Source organism: Perissodus microlepis, chromosome 3 (assembly GCF_051167445.1).
Source record: "Perissodus microlepis isolate ML-2025 ecotype Zambia chromosome 3, ASM5116744v1, whole genome shotgun sequence".
Lineage (NCBI taxonomy): Eukaryota > Metazoa > Chordata > Actinopteri > Cichliformes > Cichlidae > Perissodus > Perissodus microlepis.
In genome coordinates this window covers 1,525,886-1,539,550 of record NC_140463.1, presented here as the reverse complement: position 1 = coordinate 1,539,550, position 13,665 = coordinate 1,525,886, and the positions used below count along the sequence as shown (strand labels likewise).

The 13,665-nt window shown below is 39.7% G+C and overlaps 1 long non-coding RNA gene across 2 annotated transcripts; it reads right to left on the bottom strand.

Moving 5' to 3' along the window:
• Positions 1-210: 210 nt before the first annotated feature.
• Positions 211-3,726, bottom strand: LOC146389376 (uncharacterized). Of its 2 annotated transcripts, XR_014797563.1 has the most exons (7): positions 3,482-3,726; positions 3,194-3,281; positions 2,477-2,557; positions 1,347-1,561; positions 739-797; positions 591-656; positions 211-386 (listed from the first exon to the last, which is right to left on the bottom strand). It is a non-coding gene; the product is annotated as an uncharacterized LOC146389376 (long non-coding RNA). The 2 variants fall into 2 exon arrangements; XR_014797556.1 differs by lacking the exon at positions 1,347-1,561 and having other exon boundaries at positions 212-386.
• Between the last annotated feature and the right edge of the window lie 9,939 nt (positions 3,727-13,665).

Here is a 13,665-nt window from a genome sequence, read left to right as displayed (position 1 = left end):
CCAAGTGTCTGAATGGTCAGGCTGACTAAAGTGTTATCGATGCATTTTCAGCAATTAAAAATACCAATATCATGACATCAACAAATCTGAAAAACATGAAAAAGCAAAACAGAAACCGAATGAGGCAATTAAACCATTGGTCTATATTCAGAGCACATAAATGTTATCAGATCAATACATGCAACCTTTAAAATTTTAATATTCGCTGGTCTCACCCCGTATATTGTCCTTATTGAGTGTCTATTTACCTATGGTGTGTGCTTTATAAGTTCCAGCTTTACACTTAAGTTTTGGCATGTTATTCAACAACTACCACTTGCCTGTTAACCTCTGGTTCCTGGAGACCATGCCTACTAGAATGAGCTGTATGGTTTTCATGCAGACCACTGCAAAGGAATAGCAGAAATATTTCATAGCAGGAAGAGGACCCCAATGCAGATATTTATTGATCTAGACTACACAAAATGATCCAAGTTATAATAATGATAGAATTAGTTTGTACAACAGTTGTTTTACCAAAAAAATAAATAAAATTGTGCAATAGTTTAAGATTAAACTTCCAACTCATAAACAAACAGAGTGCCATTTACCTGATAACCTCTGGCTCCTGTACATTGTGCCTGCCATGGTCAGGTGTCTCGGTGTCATGCAGCACACTGCAATATGGTAAATATTGATGATGAGAGGGTGTAATGCATTTACAGTGCTACAGTCCAAAGGTAGTTGTCAAACACTTACATTGCCATTTCAGACTGCACAACTTCTCCACCAGTTGAGTCCTCATTGGCTTCTGTAATCTAAAACACCAGAGTATTAAAATATAAAAGAAATGGAACAACAATTGACAAACAAGAACAGAGGACAAGTCAAAGACAAGAACCAAAACAGCCACACCTAAAATGAATGAAAGCATAACCACAGAAGATCAGTCTTTGGGTAGGTAGAACTTAGGATAACTGAGGGGAAAAAAAATAAATAAATAAATAAAGGAAAGGTTAAGGACATTAACAAAAGACAATGAAAAAGCCAAAACCCAGGAAACTGGGATTACAAGAACAAAATGACCCTAACCCTAAAATACTGTTAGACCACAGTTCAAGCTTGCTCTACTGCATTTCTGTTATTAACAGTGAATCAACTGACGGGGCATTATTTAAGCATAGCCATCTGTCATAGTGGTCAGATGAATGTCTCAAATCCTTTGGGGAAAATCACAGCATTTATTATTCTGAGCAGTAACATGTTAAAGATGTCTTATACAATACTAGGGTGACTGGAGCGCCACTGAGTTACAGTAATGGTGACAATTATGCCATATCAGCCACCCGAGTGGAACATTTGAATACCTTTGGACGGATATAAAGATTGGAGCGACCCAGTAGGTTTCTTGCTCTAATTTCTTGGGGCGTCTCCTCTTCAAGAGGAAGAATGAGCCGCTGTCCATTCACTTTGCATAGATCGAACTGCAAGGGTATGTCTGCAATATTGTCCCGTACTGCCTGCCTGAATTCAGTGGCATTTAGGTTTACAGGAACGACCACCCGAGTAGCAGGAGTGGCATCTGTAATCAAATTTAAACCAAATTAGCTTTCCCTAAAAACGGAAAAGGGTAAATTGTCACATTGTAGTGTCTCAACATCAACTTATTGGTGCAAGGAAATAAAGATTACAAAGGTGCTAAAAATCTAATGCCAAATTCTACAATTTGTAAACAACTGACACCATGATGTAATTCTCTTTTTTCAAACCCATCACTCCAAATAATTAATATTAATATAAATATTGATTACCCCTATGAGATCGGTAGTGTGTCAGTGTCTGATTCCTTAGTACTGACCAGAGGCGGAGCAAGACATTTGAAACACCCGGGGCTTAGCCCTAAAGGGTAGTATGCATGTGGGATTTTTTTTTTTTTTTTTTTTTTGGGGGGGGGGGGGGGGGGGGGGGGTTAGAAATGACTGAAAGATTAATTGGCTCTGTTTTGAGTTTTGTTCAAAAAAGAATGACTTCATATAGGGAAAAATATATATCACATGTGCAGGACACCTTAAACTAGTTTTTTAATTAAGCAGCAAGGCAGAACAAAGTCGGGGCTGTATCAAGACACGAGGACTAAACCCCAATTCAACCAGACCAAGAACTGATCCGGAATTAAAACAGGACTACAACAGTTCAAAATCAGGACTACTGAGGACTTAACCAAGACAGAATCAGAACTAGATGATAGTAGCACTAAAAATCATCATAGACCTGCACTACACTTGTTTTTTTAATTCTACCAAAGTCCACTATTTAGATTGAGAAAAGTTTATATAATTATTTAGCCTTGTTGTGCAAACAAGCCTGCATAACTTAATAAATGTAGAATTTGAAAAATAGCAAACCTAAAAAGAAACACTAGGTACAAGATACATGAGTACCTATGATACGGTGATACTTTTGGTAAACAACCATTTGACTCACATGTGTGTCTCACCTGCTCTTGTTCATCTCTGTTCTGTCCTCATTCTCCATCTCCCTCTCTCTCCCTCTCTGTTCCTCTCTCTCCCTCTTTGTGCTGACAATGATCAAATATACAGATATTTACACACTCTTCAGATCAAAACACAAACACTTTTTTAATTGTAACATCAAATCAGACTAAATGTTTATTTTTTTAGATTGATAAATATAAAAAACATATTTGTTAACTTTAAGAGTAAAGAGAGAAACTATCTGTATTTCTTAATTGCAAATGGCACCAAATTGTATTCAAATTGAGCCACACTTATGGAGCCCCACAATTATTTTCCTGGTGTTTTGGTTGACATCTCTTAATTTTCCCATTTCAAAGAAACAGGCTCTGTGTTTTGCCTTATATGCATCCACAGCTGTGCCACCAACTTACTCACATGGACAATAAACTTAGTGTACATGTACTCCTAAATTTGATCAAAGTGATAAAAAATAGACAGCTCTGTCTCTCTTTATTCTGACATTTAACTAATTCAAAAGATATTTCAATATTTATCTAAAACAAAAGTTTACTCTAAATTGATGTTGTACAGTAAAAATGTTTTATGTTTTCTCCCTAAAGTGTATGTAAATATCTGGTTACCAATGTGAATATCCTGCTGTGTACTGAAATCCCTCTTGTTTTGCATAGAAATATACTGAACAACATACAAAGCATAATATATAAAATAACATTTACCTGAGTTTTTTCTTTGAAAGAACCCTCTAATGTCCATTCTTATATTTCAGTACATAAGTGAAACCGATTTAGTCGGGGAGGGTAAGAACTGAAAATATGAAATAAACACACGTAAGCTAAGACTCTCTAAAGAAATAGCATTTGTTCGGCTTTTCATTTCGCCATTTGTTGATTCACTTGAAGAGCAAGTAACGTAATATTGGTCAAGTGATCAGTTTGATATCAATCTTTCGTGATACACCGTCATATTTACATTATTTGTACGGTACGAATGATTTGCTTTGGTACCTGGTCAAACTTAAGCTCTCCTTAGTATGGCTGTCTCCGTTTCTCCAACAGCGCACTCACAGGAAGCAGCTGCCCCGCCCTCTCGCTCAGTCGCTTAGTGCCTGAGCTCGGATCATACCAATATCAGGGGGGATTCACGCACAGTCGTAAATTCCCACAGTGTGCACTATGTGCTTCGAATATTGTGTGTACTTTTTGTTTTATACGGTTGTCAGCCAGGCATCTAACTATGAAAAAATTACACTCCAAAAGACCCCGGGCTTCTGACAAAACAACCCGAGCCACCCCCACGCTCCGCCCCTGGTACTGACATCTTAAACGTTAACTGGCGATGTCTGGTTCCCCCGCCTCTTGGTCTGCGCACTGGTCCACCTCCGTGCTGTTGGCGGAAAACTCCAAAGTTATCATTAGACCATGAGATAATTTAAGTCAAACTAATGACACAGAGACCCCCCCCCCCCCAAGAAAAAAAAAGAAAAAAAAAAAAAAAAAACACCCAACACACTCAGAGTAAGGAATGAGTGTTCAACACATCGGTGTTTATTGCATGCATTTTTCGATTGTCTCGCAAATTAAATGCTCCCTGAAAATATAGGATATGCTACATTTATAAACTAAAATCTTTATGCATAAATGCACATAACAGGGATTAAAATGACTGTCATTTTAAGTCGTCGATCTAGGATAGACATTTATGATTACAGAATTTGTTGTTAAATGCTGTCGATTGAATTGTAACAGATAATTAGTAAACGAGCCATTTATTATTTAAAAATGTAAAAGTTATTTTGTTTTGCAAGAACAAAAAAGGCGCAAAGCTAAAAGCTTGCCAATAGAGTAACCACCACCAAAGCATTTCACCTTTGTAGAAGAGATGTCCCCTCTTCACTGTCATCTTGATTCAGTAGCCGGTTAAATTGGGCATTCATTCTGTCTCTGATATCAGTGACTCTCCGTTGAAATGCAGCGCTCCGTTCAGACATGACTGTCCACAAAAAGTCCGCCAAAAGGCTGGGCAGATATATATATATATATAGCATCCTGAAAATTCAAAGTACGGCGGGAGAAGGTACATTGTTTGTGATTGGATCAGCAAGACTGAAGGTTGTGTTTTTTTTTTTTAATCCACCCCTTACCACAACCTGTGATCAGAATTTGTGGTAACCAATCACAGTCAACCTCATATTTGTGTTGTCTCAATCAAGCTATGTGCAACAAACTACATACAGGTGAATGGATGCGAAATCTCTGCACCAACAAAAAACACCGTAAGTACCCTAGTTAATCTCAATTACTGTTCGACTTTGCTAACTAAAAGCTAAGCGATGATTCAGAAACATTGCTTTGTCTTTTTAAGCACATGTTACATGTTAGCTTTGTAGTAAGCGAAAAAAAAAAGTCATGCTAACCTTGGTCCGTTAGGAATGTTGCCAACATGCCATTTTAGGTGAGGCATGTTAATAAGGTCTTTAATATGGTACTCCGCTTAGCCACTTTATATTATTTAAAATACGGTTTTATAACACTTGTTACATTAGCCGGATTAGGCTACACGGTACTGCACTGCCATCCCAGATAGCAAGACGACATTGAATTGATATTGATTTTTTCTATAAAGTACCGGAGAAAGTAGATTGAATGTTCTTTTGTTATCACTGATTTATGGTCTGGTTACAGTTCACCAGCTATGTCGACGTGCAATTTATGTATATCTGACCGGGAAATTAAAGCAGCGATCACTTGGACTGTTCCGTATCACCCCTCTCACAGTGGTACATCCCTCCAAGTAACCATTCACAAGTCTTGTACAGTAGAGCGGTAATTACTCTCAGCGGAATTGAGGAGAAAGTGGATGCAAGCTGCCGTTAAACTTGACTGAAGAAGAAGAAGAGAGGAGAAAGCATATAAGTTCATGCACTCCACTGGCCTGCACCACGATTAGTATAAGGTAATAATGAATGAATTATATTCTTTATTTATAGGTTGTTTACAGTACAGTAAAAAAAACAAACTCGTTAATATACAGTTTCGGACAAAATGTGTAAGCCCGAAATTGTGTCTACTTTCATCTTATAGTCCGGCAACAAATAAATTGCACTGCAAACGCAGTCCATCAACAAAGAAAACATTTTCGTTTCATACTTTTCCACTAAGCTAAGGCTTCGAGGGTTTCTTTGTTAGCCTTGCCGTCGCCTCGGCTACCATTGACCCAGACTGTCGCTCTGTGGTTGCTTTTTTTTGCATAGTACTAAAAAAATGTAAATCTGTGATAAATGGTAGGTAAACGTAAAGGTAACTGTATAAATGTGTTCAATGACTTTGTTACTTTTGATGATTGGAAAGCACCCGCTTCAGTTCGCACACGAAAACTTTAGACTCAGTTCGATTGCTCACGCGGCATGCCCACGTGACTTTACTTCACATGCTCACTGGAAAAATCAATGCGCAATTACGTGAGGTAAAAACTATAACTTTAATCTCAGCCAAACCGATTTACTCAGGAACAAATAAAATAGTAAAAAAAAGCCAAACAATATCATTTTTAAGTTATCTAAGTGACTTATATATATTTAACCTGAGTAGCGAAAGACGGCGGTGGGTTTGAAAACAATTTGCCGGGAGTCCGGTGTTCTCACGGCTCTAGTGAGCCTTGCCCCCGGCTAGCTATCGAGCTAGTGGGTAAGCTGGCATCCTTGTACATGCAGTGCTGCCATCTTCTGTTTCAGTCCGTTATTACCCTCTTAAATCCACAACGAGTAAAGAAATGAATAAAGAACAGTATATGCAGAAAATAAATAATAAAGTTAAAAGACAGCATGGAATGAGCTCACAAAGAGCACACGCATTTTTTACGGTCTGGAGCTGTAGAAACACAAATTAATTCAGAGACACAGACTGATGCGACAAAACCAGTAAGTAGGTGTACAGCGCACACTGTAGTCTATAGCACACATGAGTATCACCTTATTATGTACACGTTGGTAAACTGTTTTGTGGCAACTGATGAACTGAAACAAACGAGCGTGCTGTGTGTGCAACAGCGTGACAAACATTACCTGTCCTTTTATTAACTGCACAAATAGTGCTGGTCATAGCTGCTGGCTGACTGGGTAAGGCTGTCATGGGTCTGTAGCTCTGTCACCGTTTAAGTGAACATGCTTAGTAGTAATACGGGGGCATTAGTCCAATATGGCGGCCAACCAAACCGGTTTGACAACCTGTTTGACAGGTTTCGTGCATGTGCGCATGCGCGTTCAGGTGTGCTCTGGGTATGCGAGTTCATGTGTGGAAACACACAGGGCGTCAGTGGGGTTATATGAGTTCATGTGTTTTTAACTGGGTTTTAATTTAAACAAACCATAGGGTTTTTAATTAAACTATTTTTATCGCTTTGGCGTATCTCAACATTCAGTTATGCAGACATATGTGTTCTTAAAAGCAATTCTTTGTTTTTGTGTGGAGGGGTGGAAGCCGTTTTTGTTCACAGTGCGCCTTAACAAAGGTGGAATGTTTTTTATTTACATCTAGTCAAAAGTGTTGGTAATAGTGCTTTAATCCCACTTATTTTGTGATTCTGACAATATCTCAGCTCACAGTGATGCAAGCATTTTATTTTAAAATCGGCACAAATGGGAATTTCTTCTGTACGGGTAATGTCAGCCTGTTCACAAGCGTTTCATTTAATCAAACCACTAGTTTTAATTTCACTAGTTTCTATGCATCTACTGGGGTTTCTTCCACGGGTTGATGCGATCATTTTATTTAAAAATCGGGATTTCAGAATGTTGAACTAAGACGGAGACAGTGCAGCTAGTTTTTAACACAGTAAATGGTCACAAACAACATTCAGCCCCTTTAGAAAATAAATGCTATAAGCAGGCAGTATCGCTCTTTCAAACTAATTGTGTTTTAATCACACTCATTTTGTGATTCGGATGTCACACCTTGCAGCGATGCAAGCATTTTATTTATTTAAAAAACGGATCAAACGGGCATTTCTTCTGCAAGGGGTTTTGTGGTTTCAGAGTAGTTTTTAACACAACAGATGGTCGCAAATAACATTCAGCCCTTTAGAAAATAAACGCTGCACTGATACTTCTAAAACCAGTCGCCCAGACCCGCTCCGTCTTTTCAACAGCTGGCTAATTGTTTGAATTTGTTCAGGATTGCAAAAGCCCACCGCGGGTATCATTTAATTGTTGGGATTCCTTAGGAAAAGGTAAAAGCCGGCAGGTGTACCAGTCGGGTGGGGACCCCGCCTATTGTTTAAAGTGGTCGGTATTCGGCTCTTTTTGTAATTGCTCGACAAGGTAAAAGCCCCGCAGATGTACCAGTCGAACAAGGTCTCGCCTATTTTCTGAAGTAGCCAGCAACAGCGGGCCCTTAGGCCTATCTTGGCCAGTTACACCGGATCTCAGCAACTGCGTGCCCCCACCCTCATTGTTTTAAACTTGCACAGCAAGGTGATGCCCTGCAGGTGTATCCCCCCCCCCCCCCAGACTTATAGGCACCCTATCTATTGTTTTTGGAAGCACCCGGTCCTATATGAAGCGTTCCTGAGAGCGTGAGACCCTTGCCATTTCGCGTGCAGACCATTTTCTACCCACACAGAGCGTTTATGACCAGCCGGCGTTGCTTATGCATAAGAGAAAAGCGACAATACAACGAGGTTCTCTGCTCCAAGACATCCGCGGTCCTTTCACACGGTAAGCATGTGTGTTATAGCCAGCGCTTCATAAATGTCTGTCTGGCAGTGCAGATTATTCAAACTGTTTTTAAAACGTGACTCATTTGTTGTCCAAAAAACATTTCATCTAAATTTGCTAAGTTACTGATTTAAAAATATATATTTTTGAATTTTTTGCTGGATGTCAAACATATGATAGACTCTTGAGTATATCTATATAGCAAAATTCACAGTGGTATAACCATGTTAAATAAAAGATGCCCAAGTGTGCACCAATGCACTCTAATGCAAGCCTTTGAAATGTATGTTGATAAGTACATGAAGCGTACATCTACCTCTATAGTTGAAAAGAGTCTGAATCCATACTTTGTGGATCTGCTGATTTGTTTTTAATGTGGCACTTTTTTCACCAACCGCAGATGATGAAATCCTCTTTATTTGAGAAAGTGTCCCTGAGCTGTGGCTACTCATACTTACTGAGTTCCCTAGCCACTTCTTTACTATGTCAGCAAACTTTCTGAACAGGAAAGGTATCGTAGATTTAAAGACACATCTTCATTGAAGCAAAGGCAAAAAATTGGAATGAATTTTATGTGGCTGTTCATATTAATTCCAACAAAGAGTGAAAATCCAAAAGCTGCTGCAATCTTTTGTATTAATGATCTCTCTCTCTCTCTCCCTCCCTGTGTGTGTGTGTGTGTGTGTGTGTGCAATGCTGCGTGTGCTACTATGCGAGTGTGTGTGTACAGGAGAAAGGTGATGGCCGGAGCTTCTTTTTTTTCTTTTAATGCATTTTGAATCAACTTTTTTTGTTTTACAAGAAGTATATTTCATACATTGGAATTAGGGATGCAACGATACCAATTTTTCCAAACCGATACGATACCGATACTTGGATCTGAGTACTTGCCGATACAGAGTACAAAAACCGATACTTCTACCACACACACACAAATGCAATGAATTGGAAGACAGGTCTTATTTTATTCTCTGCCGATAAAAAATAAAATCTTAATAAAAATGACCACAAAAAAATTTCAAGTGAAAAATAAGCACTTCTGTTAAATTATTGCAGAGTGTCCACATTGTAATTTAACAAAATACCACTGAACTATGGGCACTGTCTCGAGCTTTCAGAATAATAAATAAACACTTCTGTTTGGAATCAAATAAATACAAATTAGGTTTGAGAATAAAATAAACTTTTAAATTATTGCAGAGTGTCCATATTGTAAACAAACAAACAAAATAACGAAAGTATTTGGCATTGACGAACTCCTCATCTGCCCGTGGATCATCAGTCCACTGCGCCGTTAAACCGAGGACTGACATCGCGCACACACTGCTTGTCTTTACCTCTTCAGAAAGTTTTGGCACCATTATCTCCCTGATGTATGGGCGGTTGGGAATTTCATATCGCAGCTCGAGTATGCTGAGAAGACGGTGCAATCCTATGTTTTCCACGGCCGGCAGTGGCTGGTCATCCAGAGCGATAAAATGAGTCAGAGCATCTGTTATTTTAACTGCCCGTGGATTTTCTCTTGACATTTTCCGTTGCTTTTCTAAAACCTGAGTTAAAGTTGGCTGTTCCGTTCCACACTGCTGACATTTTGTTTAGCCTAGCTACAGCAGCCTCCAGTTTCTCTTTTTTATCTGGAGCCGCCAGTCTCACTCGCCTAACCCTGTGCCTGTTTAGCATGGGATGTCTCCCTAGTGGCCAATCTAAAAAACTACAACAGAAATGACAAGCCACCCTCTGATTAATGAAATAAGTTAGTATTGGTCCATGGTATCGGTTAACTTTTACGAGTATGAGTACACACACATTTTACAGTATCGGCCCCGATACCGGTATCGGCCCCGATACCGGTATCGGCCCCGATACCGGTATCGGTGCATCCCTAAATGGAATAAATGTATTCTTTTCTATACTTTATAAGTATGAAACTCTAAAGATTTTAAGTTCATGCACATTGTGAAACAAGAATCTAAATCTTTGTGAAACAATGATTTCTATAAAAGCATGTTGTTTATGGGGATAATGTGAAAAAACTTTTGCGGGCTCTAATAATGATCAGTGGTAATTGAAGAGGAAGCTTGAACCCTGGCTCTGGACATTTTCATGACAAGTGATAGTGCAGACATCTGCTAACGAGAGATCATGTTTTTCATCATAACGACTGCGAATTTAAGCAGCATTAAAGTGTCACTTCAGCAATGCTGCCGGAGAAAGAAGTGTTGACTCATGTTTTTTAATAGAAGACTTAAAACACTAAACTCTAATTTCAGGGGTTTATTTTAAGTTTTCAGAATATAACGTGGTAAGACGATGAGTTTTACTTCTCACTGTCCGTGTTATGTGTATCCATTTATCATGTGTGCTTTGCTCTATAAACTGTAAAATGTTTCATTGTATTCATGAAATAAACCAGAATTTCAATGTCCGAATCTTTTACTGTTTTTTCTGCTTTTGTTCACTCCAAATTTGACAAAACCCACAGCTCACTAACAATGTGGAGCAATCGCAGTGTATTTAGCTGCTTTTTCCCTAAACACAACCAACTGAGAGAAATGCCTGTAGTCATCCACTTTGGTCATTGTGAATGTTGAAGGAGATTTGTTCCATAGACACCTTATACTAGCGTTTCCTACACTTAATCCAACACTGCTATGTTCGATTTAAATCCAGATTCCTTTTATAGTTTGCAGTGAAATTTGTTAAACCATTGTTTAATGGGACAGAAGTACAAGTCACTCTTTACCAGTGTTGGGACTAACGCGTTACAGTAACTACGTTATTATTGTGGTAACGAGCACGGTAACTAGTTATTATGCCAAAATCAGGAACGCGTTACTCGTTACTGGGATTTAGATAGGCTCGTTATTCGTTACTTCGTGTGGTGGCTATCGCGGAGCTTCCACAGATTCAGTAACATTAGCAAGTGGTGGAGGCCAGCAGGTGGATGAGAGAAAAGGGAGGCAAGAGGAGAGACCCGAAGCGGCCGCCCGTCCGTGTCAGGTGAACTGAACTTCAGGTAAGAAGTTATGACCTGCAGTCTATCTGGGTCAGATATGAACCAAGTTTAGGTGGAGTTTATTTTCGTTATGCTGACTTTTTCGTACTGCGTGCTAGCTAGCATGACGGGGTTTCTATACAGCTGGGTGGGTGCTATGTTACTGATGTTGAACTTTATTTTGTTCATACGGTTAATTATTAGATTTGCCAACCGTTCCCTAAAAAACAGAATCGTCTCATATTCAGAGAAAATATTACGCGTTTCGTATTTGGGTGAAAAGGAACAGTTTGTCCCGGACTTCAGCTACAATGAAAAAGGCACAAAGCTGGAGTTATTCTGTGTCTTTGCTGCACAGCTGCCTCTTCTTCTCTCATTCTCTCCCCTCCCTCTCCTGTTGCTACTTTAATCATGAAACTGATCAATGATCAGCTGATCGGCTTTTCCCTCTTGTTTATTTATCGTCCGCTTTGCGCCAGAAAGAGGAAACCACCGGATGTCACGTTAAACAACAGCAGCACGTTTGATCAGCTGTTGTTAGAATTTATTTAATATCACTTTCTAGTATCAGCTGATGTTTGCTGGAGCCACAGCTGTAAAGCTGCTGGTCATGATGTCGGTTTGGATATGTGGTGAGAGGGAAACATGCAGATGAAACCAGGAGATGTCCTTACTGAATCATCAGAGCTGAACAGGTGATGGAGAAACAGGTTTACCTGTTAGGTGACATGAATGAGTTGAAGGGAAGTTATGAACTGTTTCTGAGAGACAAATAACACCAGGATCCTTTTTTTTTACTTAGCTGACAGCTGGTAACTGTGCAGGGGCGGATCTAGCAAAGTGTTGCCAGGGGGGCAGGTAGGGCATTAACAGGGAGAGGGGGGCACAAAGAAATACTTTCTTATTCTCATTTAAAATGTCTCACTTTTAATAAATAATTATCTGAATCTTACAACAAACGATTGATAGATTGATACATATATACCATCAAGACAGTGTACATCACTGTCACAACAGTGTTTGTTTTCATTCAAAGGCTTTATGATTTTTGCTATAATGGTGGGCCGGTCTATAGTCAAAATGCCTGGGCTGATTTTTTTGTCCCAGTCCAGCCCTGTATGCAACTCATCTGCAGTCTGGTGTTACCTACATCTTCCTATTCAGAAGGCAGAATTTCTGAGTTCTGAGTACAATCAAAAGCACCACGACTGCAGTTTTTGTGTTGGATGTAAAAAGCGCACATGACGCTGTAACGTAGGCTAGAATCATGGCGGCGGTCAACGACGGTCCAGGCGTGGGATTTCTCTCGTGGAAATATGCACATTATTTTTTCCTTTGGTAGGTGGCACAGTGCACTTGTGGCAAGTAAGCAAGCTAGAAGACTGGCACTCTTGCTGGGTATCCAGTTAGCAACACATTAACAAGAGAAGTCTGAGTAAAACCAAAGTTACTTTCCCTAGTAACTAGTTACTTTGAAAGTAACGAGTAACTTGAAGTAACTGAGTTACTTTTGATGGAAGTAACTAGTAATGTAACTAAGTTACTAATTTAAAGTAACTTACCCAACACTGCTCTTTACTAACACACTGTAGATAAGTTTATTGGTGGACAACACAGCTAACAGCCTCACACACTCTTTAGATTTTTGAAGTTTTGTGTGTAATGGTTTAGTCTCTCACACCTTACCCTTTTCTACCAGTATCACAACAGTATGACTCCCAAAGTACGACTCAGTAAACAAACAAGGACTCTAAACTCAGAACAGAAAGATACAGTTGGAAGATTAATGATTGCTTTTATGATGCGTAGTAAACTACACCCTCTTCTTCTCTGTATTTATTTTGGGTTTTTTTGTTTGTTTGTTTGTTTGTTTGTTTGTTTGTTTGTTTGTTTGTGTGTGTGTGTGTGTGTGTGTGTGTGTGTGTGTGAGTGAATGCCTTAGAACGGGCGACCGTGGCTCAGGGGGGGTTGGGAAGCGTATCTGTAACCGGAAGGTTGCCGGTTCGATCCCTGCTCTCTCTGTCCTGGTCGTTGTGTCCTTGGGCAAGACCCTTTACCCTACCGCCTACTGGTGTTGGCCAGAGGGGCCGATGGCGCGATATGGCAGCCTCGCTTCTGTCAGTCTGTCAGATTTGTGTTCACCACACGCTCCCCAACAGCAAAAGTGGCTCCTGACACTTAACTTGAATTATAAAAGAAACCTTTAAACTAACAAAGTCTCTTTACAGAAGTCCCTGGAATATTCCTCTTGCCCAGGTGTCCTTAGACTTCAGGCATTCTTCTTCCTGAGATTTCTGTTCGATTCAATAGCAAGGAACAACATATGAAACAGGTAAGTAAGGGCTAAGGGTAAGGGGAGAGGGGTAGGGGGGCTGGGAGTAGAGAAGAGGGTAGTACAGGGAAGGATATGGCGAAGGCTGGACGTTGATGGTGTTCACCGCAGGATGAGCCTGATAGGCTAGTTGACCCAAGGACGGGTAGGT